The sequence below is a fragment of the Staurois parvus genome, unplaced genomic scaffold, assembly GCF_062004578.1.
Source record: "Staurois parvus isolate SC_StPar_1 unplaced genomic scaffold, SC_StPar_1.0 ptg000858l, whole genome shotgun sequence".
Taxonomy (NCBI): domain Eukaryota; kingdom Metazoa; phylum Chordata; class Amphibia; order Anura; family Ranidae; genus Staurois; species Staurois parvus.
In genome coordinates, this window is record NW_028318654.1 from 1,414,744 (window position 1) to 1,428,209 (window position 13,466).

Sequence of the window (13,466 nt, forward strand, 5' to 3'; positions counted from 1 at the left end):
TATACAGTGAGTGATCACTGTGATAACCAATCAGAGGCTATCACAGCGATCATGAGACTAGGAATTGGGAGTCCCGGGTCCCAATAGTTAGAATGGGACCCAGGGCTCTCAGTGACACCCCGGTCTTTGTGCTGTCAGCGCACTGTGCGGTGCGCTCCCAGAAGAAAGACAGGTATGCAAATATGCGGCCCCAAGTCATTCAAAAACACTTCTTCATGGATTGTTCACTGGTTTAACAGAGCTAACGTTTCACTCGCACTTTTGGCACTTTTCACTCACAATTTGATGTTAATCCTCTGCTTCAGATTGTTGTCACTCATTTTCCGCCAAGAGCGCAACACACACACGTGTTATTGCTTCTACTACTCCGTAAGGGCTTTGTTAACTGGTCTGTGACCCAGGTGAGTGCAAATTACAACATGTCAGAACACCCTCAAGTGCGACAGGTTGTGTAACTCACCACCATAGTGCTATACTGCAGGAGATACATTCACACTTCATACATGACAAAGGGCCCCTAGAGCAGTACAGGATATCTAAAGAGGCAGCAGATGCTTCCCTGCTTTAATGCTTCATTTTTGGATTGCACTTTCAGACTCAGCTCCCTGATACAGAATGAATTGCTCTCACGAATTCACTAGTGCGTACATTTCCTATTGAGCTGCTGAGATCTGTTAACACCAGGCTGTGTATCAGACAACCAGAGTGACAATGTGGAAAAGTTGAAAAAGAGTCTAAAGCTCCACCAACTGGCCAAAAGGAGAATGCAAAATATGTAGAGGAGATATTGTATTTTAAAAAGAACCCTTTTTATTTTATTTTTAGTATCATCAACCAAGCACATTATTTTAGGCAGCAGTAAACTGATAATACCGATACGTAGAAACATACTTAGAAAATACTTAGACCAAGAAATACTTAGAAAGGGTAGAAACCCTTTATTTGAAAAAAAATACTAGAAAAGCATGTTTATAGCTAGAGCTTTAACCACTTCAAATCCGGACACTTTTACCCCCTTCCTGTCCAGGCCAATTTTCAGCTTTCAGCGCTATCACACTTTAAATGATAATTGCGCTGTCATGCAACACTGTACCCATATGAATTTTTTAGCATTTTTTTGAGAAAGAAAAAACTTTATTTTGGTGGTATTTATTCACCAATGGGATTTTTTTTTTGCTATGTAAATGAAAAAGTCAAAAAATTTTGAAAAAAAAGTGTTTTTCTTATAAAATTTTGCAAATAAATAATAATTCATCATAAATCTTGGCCAAAATTTATTTCGTTATCTTTTTAGTAAAAAAAAAATAACCCAAATTCGTTTATAAGCAAAAATTATAATTTTTAAACTTTTTTTTTACATTTTTAGTTTATTTTTTTATATTATTATTATTTATGTTTGTGTTTTGTTTTTTTTTACATACCATCACCCTAGCAGTACAGTATCATCATGGTGACATTGTACTACTTGTGGGGGGGTGATGAAGATTTTTTTTTTTTACACCGATTGCTTTTATACCCATAAACGCTGTAAAAGCAATCATTTCTCCTTCTCTCTGGCTGCATTCTTGCAGCCATTGAGAACTGATGTGTGAGCTGTGATTGGTCACAGCTTATCACATGGTACAAGGCTGTTGTGAATAGCCTTGTACCATGTGACCTCTGTGATCATTCACAGATTTCACATGTAGTAAGCAATGATGTCAGAAGTGACATCTTGCTTACTACTCTGCATGTGATCACTGATCAGTGATCACATGATCGGGAGCTCGCACAGAGGTCCTGTATGATGATCAGTGTTCCACTGTGTCCGGAGGACACAGCGGGCACGGGATTGCGGTGCTGCGTGCTCCCAGGGAGCGTGCACAAGCAGGGGGCGGGGAGACCATTTATAAACTGCCACCCGACCCTGCACTGCCACCGTCCAGCTGTTTATATACAACGGCCGGATGGGAGGTGGTTAAGGGCCAGTTCACACTACATGTGTTTCAGTTGCTTTTTTCTGCATCAAAAACACACAGAAAGTAGGTTCTATGGTTGTCAATGTCATAGTTCACATTAGTGCTTGCAGTTCCAGTGTGTTCCAGTTTAAAAAAAAAAAAAGAACAAGATGCATTTTTTCTGCACAGAACTGTACTGGAACACAGTAAAACGCATCAAAAACGCACCGGAACACACCACACCATTAACATTTCCCTATTTAAATTGAAGAAAAAGTGAGGGGAAAAAAATTTACTGTAATTAATAAAAAACGCACTGGAATGCGTCAAAAACGCATAAAAAAACCCACAAATGTGTCAAAAATGCGAACGCAAAAAATGCATTCAGAACACACTGCGTTTTTATAGTGTGAACCGGCCCCAAATCACTCTACTACTGTAAGCTAGAAAGGATTTTGTAGAGGGAATGCACAGCAGTTTTACATATATTTTCTTAATTTATTTATTATGGTCCTGAAGAGAAAAAAAAATTCTAAAAATACTTTTTCCTTTCAGCTCAGTCAAGTAAACATTTTAAACGAAGCACCATTCATTCCCCTAATTTGTTTATGCCATCGGGTTCTTAGATCTGTCAGTTCTGGCATACAGATTGTAACAATCATCTTGTTTATGTCTCTGTTTAGTGTATGATGTGAATTGCAATTTGCAATACTTACGCTAGCTATAGACATTAACTAGTGGTGCACGGAAATTAAAATTCTTGTGCTGAAACCGAAACTTCAAAATGCACTTGGCCGAAAACTGAAACCAAAATGCGCAGTTTTTAAAAATGAATACATATTTATTTGGAAAAAATACACTGATTAAAAAAAACAATGTATACCCCAATTTTTTTGTAAAATTTGAAAGAGGATCTTCCTGCGAGTAAATAGATACCCAACATGTCACGCTTTAAAATTGCGCACGCTCGTGGAATGGTGTACTTAAAAATCTCCATGGGTGATGCTTTAAAAATTTCTACAGGTTAGCAGTGGAGGTCTAGTGTGAAAATTATTGCTCTTGCTCTGACGTTCGTGGCGATAACTCACGTGTGTGGTTTGAATGAAGGGGCGGGGTTTTTTGGGCACCCGTATTGGTGCTTTTTTTCATTTAGGCCAACGGCTGAAACGGGTGTTTCCGGCCAAAACATTTCGGCCACTGAAAGTTTGGTGCATCCCTAACATTAACATCCCCCTTCACATTAATATTTCCTGTGTCTTCATTTTGCAATTCTTTTTTATTTCATTAGAAAATAAAAACAATTCATTTAAAATGTATAAGGTCTTACCCTATTGAATGGGAAAGTAAAAATAATGACTATATGCATCAATGCAAGGCATGCTGGAATCAGGGGTGGACTGACCATTTGGAAACTCGGGCACTGCCCGAGGGCCCAGGGTCAGTAGGGGGCCCCATGAGATGCCCCTGGTACCTTTATCATAGGCTTTTTTGAGTTTGGGCAAGGACACAGGGGCCCCATGATCCCCTATTGCCTGGGGGCCCCATGAGTTGGCAGTCTGCCCCTGGCTGGAATTTACTAATATTAACCTCTTGGCGCCGGCCGAATGCAAATGTGCGGCCTCCCGGTGTCTGGGCCTAGACGTAAAGCAGCCGCACATTTGAGTTCTATTACAAAAAAAATATGTGCTGAGAGCGCGCGCTCTGTGTGCTCCCAGCACACACATTCAGTACTCACAGAAAGGTCCCGATCTACTCTTTTGATTGGGACCTTTCCCAATCATATGACAGCGAATCATGGCGGTCACATTACCCTAAAACACTGCCCTGCCTCCCGGCTTCTGGAACCCTTAAAGGGCCAGGAGGCGCCAGCACCAAGGGGTTAACAGTTGTTATAATTTTTATTTCACTCAACATCCATTCAGTGCAACATGTTATAATGAATGAAAGGGTATGTTACGTCCAAAAATTAAAGCGTCATGTACAGTATGTATGTACCATGCATGTATGTATGCAGTTGTGTTATCATGTACTTAATAAATAGCCTGTTCTCTTTCTATTGCTTTGTCTGCCCCTGCTCTCCTGTTTTAGGCTCCATGCACACGGGGCGTTTTAATAACGCTGGTAGCATTAGCTGTGTAAAGTCACATAAACAACATGCATTTTTCAGCGTTTTTTAGCATTTTTGCATTAGCGTTTTGCCATGTTTGTGCTTTTTACACACACAAAATAAAAAATTCTTGCTAAAAAAAAGTCCAAAACCACTGGTTTGCTGCGCTTTACCATGTCTTACCGCCTTTTGCCACGTTTTCCAGCTTTAGAGCGTTTTTACAGCTAAAAAACCCCTCTAAAAACCCACTAGTTTTGGATTTTTTCCAGCCAAAAACAACCTTGCCAAAAAATGCTGATTAAAGCCTATGTGTGCATGGCTAATAGGATACCATGCTGGGGGGTTTACTGGCTGTAGAAAAAAACATAAAAAACAAAAAACAGCCGCTGTAAAAACGTCCGGTGTGCATGAGGACTTAATCTGAGCACCACCAGCAGCAATGGAAGCATCACCAATCTGTGGCCAGTGACCAGCAGCCATGTTTTGAATGGCACAGCATGCTAATAGTATTGCAGATCAGCAGACCAACATAGCAAATGCATTGATGGGCTATGTGCCTGGCAGAATGTAACTATCACATCACAACTGTATTAGCTGTTTATCCCTAACATACATCAGATCTCCTTCTCAGAATGTAACAGAATACATCAGGAAACCATTATCTCTTGGTCCCAGGAATGCTGTATTACATAATAGTTGTGTCTACTGTTTATGGTAGATGTGTTAGCAGAGGGGCTAGCGAAATATATGGCACTGCCTTATTCAGTGTATTGTACACAAGATGAGAGATGTGGAATTGATTTCCCATAAATTAAAAAATGTAGTTTTGTTTTGTTTCGGATCGATTCATTAAGTTACTAATTTTTTTTTGTTGCAGTCATACCGAAATTCGCTTCATTTATTTGTTTTCAACCTGATTCAAATTTTAGCAATGGATTTGAAGTATTCAAATCGAATTTGAATCGAAAATATCGAATCAATCTGAATTCATTGTGAAGAATAGCTTGTTCCATTCAAAATTGGAATTTTAGAAGACGGTAATATCCTTTTTATTGTAATCTATTTTATTCTAATCTATTCTATTTTTTTCTATTCTATTCTTTTCTAATCTATTCTATTGTTTTTTAATATATTCTTTTCTATTCTTTTATTTTCTATTTTTCTCTATTCTATTAATTTATTTTCTATTCTAATTTAATTTATTCTTCTATTTTCTTTTCTAATTTATTCTGTTATGTTTCACTCTATTCTTTTCAAAATTCAAATTTACAAAGACAGCTATATTCTATTATATTTTAATCTGTTTTTGTTTGTTTTTTTTCTTTTATATTCTATTTGTTTATATTCTATTCTATTCAGGGGCGGACTGACCATTTGGAAACTCTGGCACTGCCCGAGGGCCCAGGGTCAATAGGGGGCCCCATGAGATGCCCCTGGTACCTTTTTCATAGGCTTTTTTGCGTTTGGGAAAGGACACAGGGGCCCCATGATCCCCTATTGCCTGGGGGCCCCATGAGTTGTCAGTCCGCCCCTGATTCTATTCCTTTATTTTCTATTCAATTATTTTCTATTCTATTCTATTTGGTTTTATTCGGCTATATTCTAACACTAATATACATACTGTAGTCTTTTAAGGAAATCAGAAATAGTAAGCAATATGTTTATATTTCGAATTTGTTTTCAATTGCAATTTTGTTTTTTAATTCAATTCGAATTTTGGACGAAATTTAGTTTCATTATTTCAGATTCATTTAAGTTCATTACTATTGTAGTTTGGAAATTCAGATGCATCCAAATCTCCAAATAAAGAAAATTTCAGCTGAATTTAAAATCAGAACAAAATGAACCGCACGTCTATTTACAAGTTATTATTGAATTCACTTTCACCACCTACAAAGAGGCCCATATTCTTGGGAGCCTGGAAAGTAGCTGAAACAATTGCAGCAGAAACTCATTCACTTTAGTTTTTAGCAGCTCAGCTCTTCCCGTACCACCCTTCCCGGCACTGATTTGGCAGCCTTCCATTCTACAGTCTCAAATGTAAACCCATCTGGTACACAAGAAGCGGGGAGAGCAGAATGCTGAGACCCAGTCTGAACAACTTCACTGCATTTCTTGTGTACTTTGATGATTAATGTTTCCACAATGCCTGGAGTTATAGAGGTCAGTGGAGTTTTGTTTGAAAATGCATTCATTGCTTGTTAAAGGCTTAGTCCACCTTTTAAAAATAGCAGTAAATGCATCAACATTGATTTATCAATCAGTCCCAAAGACATGAATACCTCCAGTCATAAAGAGGTTAATATACGGAACCCCAGCAGTACCTCCTGGTCTGACAAATCCTATTGCTCTCCTCTCAGCTAGGCAATGTTATGCATATGATTTTAATAGCTTGCAGTGTGCATTGTCCAGAACATGTAGAAATGAAGGTTTAATTTATATATGCAATATTTCACTACAAAATGGAATTTTACACCTGGATTTCATCCGAGGAATAATTCGGGCAATAACCGAAAGTACATTCCATAAATGCCTCTCTGGTCGATGGGCATTACTACTTTTTATTGCTGTAGGCAATTTACTGTAGCTCGAGGTCAGAACTCTAAAACTGCTTATCCTTTCTGTGCCATTAGTTAATCATTGAGGAGAAGCTTTTCTTTCATAATATAAAGTTAAAGTATAATTAAACTCTCATTTTTTTTTAAACCTGAAAGGCCATATTGGTCGCTTCTGTCATAAATGCCTGTCAATGGTAATGTACACTGAACCCTGCCTGTCAATGGTAATGTACACTGAACCATGCAAGCACAGCTAAGACCACATTTATGGTAACACTTTGTGCCAAGATGAAGTGTCTCCCATGCGTACATGCGGGAGTGATGCCATTCAAACGGCTGAACAGAGCAAACCTGGAAAGAAGACAGGGAGTCGATGGGATACCAGGCGCTGGAGGGCTTTTTATGACAGGTAGATCTACCATAGTATGCTCATATGTGGTGCATACTAGCACATTATGGCATATACCTCCTGGGGGCCCATTAACTACTTGCCCTCCAGAAGATTTACCCACCTTCCTGACCAGGCCATTTTTTGTGATACAACGCTGCGTTACTTTATCTGACAATTGAACAGTCATGCAATACTGTATATAAATTTAATTTATGTCATTTTTTCACACAAAAGGAGCTTTCTTTGGTGGTATTTGATCACCTCTGCTGTTTTTATTTTTTGCGCTATGAACAAAAAACAATATTTTTGACATGTCCAGTAAAAAAATGTAAAAAATCAAATTCGCCATGAATTTAGGCCAAAATGTATTCTGCTCCATGTCTTTGCTAAAAAAAATCCCAATATGTGTAAATTAATTGGTTTACGTGAAAGTTATAGCGTTTACAAATGGCACTGACACTAATACAGTGATTAGTGCTTTTTATTACCACTGATCAGGGGCAGACTGACAACTCATGGGGCCCCCGGGCAATAGGGAATCATGGGGCCCCTGTTTTCTTGCCCAAACTCAAAAAAGCCTATGAAAAAGGTACCAGGGGCATCTCATGGGGCCCCCTACTGACCCTGGGCCCTCGGGCAGTGCCCGAGTTTCCAAATGGTCAGTCCGCCCCTGCCACTGATCACTGTATTAGTGTCAATACCAGTTAGTCAGTTCCCCCCAGTGTCTGAATGCCCTCCACACTCCCGCAGTCCCGCTATAAGTCGCTGATCCCTGATTACTAGTATAAAAAAAAATCCAGTATATACCGCCATTTGTAGATGCTATAACTTTCACGTAAACCAAATAATGTACACATATTGGGATTTTTTTTTAGCAAAGACATGTAGTATTACACACTGTACTAATGGCACTGAGCATGAAGGGGTTAATATTAGGGTTGATCAAAGGGTTAACTGTGTGCTGTGTTCTGTTTTACTGTGTGCTGTGTGTGTGTTTTACAGTGTCAGCACATTGCTTTGTATTGCTCTGCTATGCAGAGCAATACAAAGCAGTGTGCAGGAGCTGACAAGGGAGAGATCTGTATTGTTTACATACAGGTCTCTCCCCCGTCAGTGATACTCGGCAATCACGGGGTGCCGGCGGGAAATCACTGGCCGGGACCCGGTGATTGATGGCTGAAGCCGCCAATGGCTATATATATACGTAATTTTGCGCAGCCCTGCCGCCCTGTAGCAGTATTTCTGCTATAGGGCAGTGGGCAAGCAGTTCAAATATATATGTTTACAGAGGAGTTTAATGCCACTTTAATAGTGGCAAATAGACCCTGTGCAACTTCTATCACATTTTGTTTCTTGGAAACAATGGAGTTGATTTACTAAAGGCTAATAGACTGTCCACTTTGCAAAGGATGTTGCACTCTGTAAGAGAAATCTCCCCATAGCATAGTGAAAGCGGTGATATCTACTTGCTTCCATCATTCAATCCTGTGCACACAAAAATGCTGTTTCTTTTATTTTCATTGCATGTGATTAGGTTCACCCAAATTTTCACCTATTTCACTGAGCTCTTGGGAAAACTCCCTTGCATATTGCAACTTCCCTTGTAAAGAGAACAGCCCATTTGCCTTTAATAAAATGATAAAATAATAAAATCAACCCCTGAGTCTATGCAGTAATAGCATAATAATAATAATAATAATATAATAATATGCAAATGCTGACTAATAAAGGAAAGTCAGCAATAGCGACCTCCTCTTTGTCTCCAATCACACCCTTGCTATGATGCCTCCTTCCCTGTCCTGCCTGCTGCATCATCCACAGCCATGTAACTGATACAGGAAGGGTGAAGTTTCGAAATACCTCAATGACATCTCTTATATTACCACTGTGGGAAGTGTAGAGCAATGACACCCTGGGGCATCCATATTCAATGTGCTAGATGGCTGTGCCAGAGGATGAGATAACCACCTCTCAATAGACATACAAAAAAACCCTCTGTTTATATTTTGAGCATTTTTATATATTCCAATTTATATTTGGCAGCATTTTAATATAAATAGATGAGTCAAATGTAGAGCAGGTAAAATATTGAAGGCTCTATCTAAGCTAACCATACAAGGCCCAAATATTAGTTGATTCCTGCTGAAATGGACAAAATGCAATCCATGGGTGGCCATGTCAATACCACCCAGTTCAATAAAACTTGACGAAAATGAGACTGCGGTGGCTGTGCAGGCATCCTAACAATATTGTTGGGATCCACCAAGATGCCTGACCAGCAGCTGGTTCAGCCACTCAGTGCGCCACTGAGATCCTGTGCCAGTCCTTCCCACCCCCTCCACATCCCGGCGCTCCAGTGAGCACTGGAGGGGCAGAGCAGAAAGTGGTGACTGACAGTCACCACTTTGTTCAGAGCGGACCCGAGAACTGAGCGATCAGCAGTCTTTGAGCGCTCAGTTTTTGGTGTAAAGCCAGTAGAGGCAGCTGCAGCATCCATCCATCTAGGTGATAATGGTTACCATTATCTCTTTCTCCTCACACCGGCTTGCTTTGGGTTTGTTGGACTATTCCATAGGGACTACAACGTCCTGGACTGTAAATTCTCATCCTAATTTGCTAAATATCACAAAGTTTTATTGCTACTTGAGGATTGATCGTGACATCGAGCCTATTTATTTTTGCTTATTGCTTTGGCATACATTTGTCCCATTGCATGCAGGTGATGCATATGACCTATACATGGCTATAATATTGAATATTCATATGACATTGTGATGCAAAGTGCTTTACTTTACATCATGCAATCATTTATGCATTACTCAACTGCTACAAGAATTACTTTGTAAGCAATTTCCACACATCCCATACCTGTTCTACATGTGAGATAACTATTATTGATTGCTTAAGAAATTTGTGGACTTAAGCAATTCTGCGTAGTACTCTACCATCTGTTACCGATGCCGAAAGAACAAGTGATTTCTGATTGATCTATGGACAGATTAAATCATCTTTAACATACATGGATTAATCAATAGTCCAGATTGCACTGTCATCAGCCATATATGAGTCGCTCCCAGTCTTTGGATGGAGTACGAGTTCCAGTACTTTTGCTCGAACAAATATTTCAGGCAGTGTTTGGCTTACTGTTGGTGGTCTGTGAGTTCTTTATACATCAATTCCCCATTTACAGTTTCAGAAGATTTGTATTGAATATATACACACAAACCTGTTTTCAGGAGGTGTCTAATGGACCCCTATACACATATATGTTATTACCTTTGCTGGATTACAGCTCAATTCAGTAGGAGAGAGATAGGTATATTTTATTCTATCACAGCTTAATTGTGAACATGTGCATGGAGAACTGGCTCTTGGAGTACATATTCAGCATACCGGTTGCCATTGATCAAAGTGATTTGGCTATGCCACCTCCATTTGTCCCAGATATTCTATATCACATACAAGAACATCTTGCCCCCTTCCTGCCTGCTAAAGTGGTCATTGATGGGGACTTTAATGCTATTCTAGAAGAAGCCCTGGATTCTTCCAATCCTACTAAGAAGATCTTTCAGGATATGGTGGGATTGGCAGATGCTTTTCATCTTACTGAACCCTGGCGCTGGGAACATCCAAATGTTAAACATTATTCCCATCTTTCCACCCCACACAGATCTGGCTCTCATATAGACTTTGAGACCTCCTCGATGCTAACCCATTTGGACTCCATATCCTATTTGCCGGCTAGCCTGTCTAACCACTCCTCCGTTGAGCTTGTCTTGGGGGTGGGTGATCGGCGGGACCCTGGTTGCTGGAGATTGGCCCCTGGATGGATTCATAACTCTGAAGTCCAGGAGCTGATTGATAACCGCTTATCTGAATATTGGTCAGTCAATGAAGGTTCCGCTTCCTTGGCTATGGTATGGGAGGTATACAAGGCTAATGTCAGGGGTGAAATTATTTCCGCAATTAAAATGATGCGCTCGGAGTATACCTCTCACACTGCCCAGCTTGAGGACAAGGAGGCAGAAGCTGCAGCTTGCTTTGCAACGTCGGCGACCTTGGAGAACTTCTCTTCCTTAGAGCATGCTAGGCAAGACCTTAAGATACACCTTACTAATGTTATTCATTCAAATGCCAGAGCCTTGGTGGGGAAGCTTTTTAAGTCCGGGGATAAAATTGGAAAGCTTCTTGCCAATCTAGTTGCAGAGCCTTGTTATCAAACAGTGATCCCTGAGATATATTCCTCCTCCGTAGATATACTTACCTCTCCTCCAGCTATTTTGTGGGAATTTGAAACGTACTATGCCACTCTCTATATACAACCTGAGTTGATTCCCCTTTCTGCAATCTCCACAGCATTGGCTTGAATTTCATTGCCCAACCCTCTCCCTTGAGCAAAGGGAGGGCTTGAAGGCCCCATTGTCACCCTTGGAAATTGAAGCAGTTATTAATTCTTTCCCAAATAATAAGACCCTGGGTCCGGATGATCTCTCTGGAGAATGGTCTAAAGAAAACAGCCCACTAATAGCTGCTAAACTCCAGAGCTTGTTTACAGCATGCCTGAAACGGGGAACTACCACCCTCTATGTACCAAGCCCATGAAGTTTTGCTCCTGAAACCGGGTAAAGATATCAGGCATTGAGCCTCTTATAGGCCCATTTCTCTCCTCAGTTATGACCTCAAGATGCTCACCAAGATTCTGGTGGCTAGACTGATGACAGTTCATCCAGCTCTGATTGGCATAGATCAGACGGGCTTCATACCCAGTAAATCAATGGACATAAACCTGCGCAGGGTCTTCACATACTTAAAACTTCCCAAGGAAGGCCCTGCCACCAAAATTTTGGTGGTGCTCAACATTGAAAAAGCCTTTGACTGGGTTCACTGAGTGATATTTTGATATGGTCCTGAAAGCTTTTGGATTAGGCCCGATCTTCTGAAAAACATTCCATCTACTATAGAAAGCACCTATGGCTCATATTCAGTTAGCTGGGGCACTACCTTCCCCCTTTCCTGTCTGATTAGGAGGTAGGGGTGCAACTCATCCCCTGCCCTGTTTGTGTTGGCTATGGAACCCCTAGCGGTGGCCTTAAGACAAACCAAGAATGTGATTGGTATACAGGTTGGGTCAATTTCTGAAAAGTTGTCACTCTATGCTGATGACTAGTTATTATTTCTTAATAATCCTCGTCTGCCTCTCTCTGTTGCTCTGGACATTTTGTCTTCATTTGCTGAAATCTCTGGACTTCACACTAACTTCACACAAACTGAGAGAAATCTCAAATCGTCCCTGTAGATCCAGAGATGCAAGGGGTAGCGGACCTGGCTCATCCATTGACATGGGTAACCTAGATGCGCTATCCGGGCTTTTCTATCTCTACACAGATACCCATTGGTTCAGGTTATTAGGCAGATGCTGAAAGCATGGAGAAATCTCCCTCTAACTATAATTGGCAGAATGAATTTAATTAAAATGAAAGTGCCCTCCGTACATTTATATACACTCCGACACTCCCAGACATGGATACCAAAAGTTTTTTTTTGCAGTCTTGACTGCCTAGGTTTAACAAACAAATTCTTTGTAGGCCTGGGACCCAAAGTGGCTTGGCATGTCAAGATTTTCACACATATTTTTTAGCTGTTCTCCTTACTCATGCGCACAATTGGCTAATCTCTGATGATATTAATTATTCGGTCATCTTAGTAGCGGCGTATGTTGGCTCTTATGAAGCGCTTAGAAATCTACTATAACTGGGGGAAGGGAGGGTTGTGTTTTCACCTCTTACCTCATCTATGCAAGCGGTTGTTAGGGCTTGGTCCACAGTCATGCTCAAATGTGCCTCAGCCTCTGCCTTTTGGTCTCCTCATACTCCATTGTAGTACAATCAGGGGTGGACTGACCATTTGGAAACTCAGGCACTGCCCAAGGGCCTGGGGTCAGTAGGGGGGCCCAAGATGCCCCTGGTACCTTTTTCATAGGCTTTTTTGAGTTTGGGCAAGGACACAGGGGCCCCATGATCCCCTATTGCCCGGGGGCCCCATGAGTTGTCAGTCCACCCCTGAGTGGGACTTACCATGGACTGCATCTTATCCATTATCACATTATCAAATGAGTATATTTGTATATAATACTTACAAGAATAGGTCATGTATGTCGCGGTAAACTTTGTTTTTCTACATAATGTATGACATACTAAGCTCTTGACATGCAGATTTGTAATAAATAAAATCTACTTAAGATACTTAAGGTATCTTATTATTAGCTGTGGTTTCTGGGCAAACGAGCTTTATGGGGATGCTGACTTCATTTTCCAGCAGGACTTGGCACCTGCCCACACTGCCAAAAGCACTAAAACCTGGTTCTATGACCATGGGATTACTGTGCTTGATTGGCCAGCCAACTCGCCTGACCTGAACCCCATAGAGAATCTATGGGGCATTGCCAAGAGAAAGATGAGAGACAGGAGACCGAA

The 13,466-nt window shown here is 40.7% G+C and overlaps 1 protein-coding gene across 1 annotated transcript in view; it reads right to left on the bottom strand.

Moving 5' to 3' along the window:
- Window positions 1-13,466, bottom strand: part of HEPHL1 (hephaestin like 1) — a 134,827-nt gene that overhangs the window by 74,549 nt on the left and 46,812 nt on the right. The gene's annotated exons all lie outside the window — the stretch shown is intronic.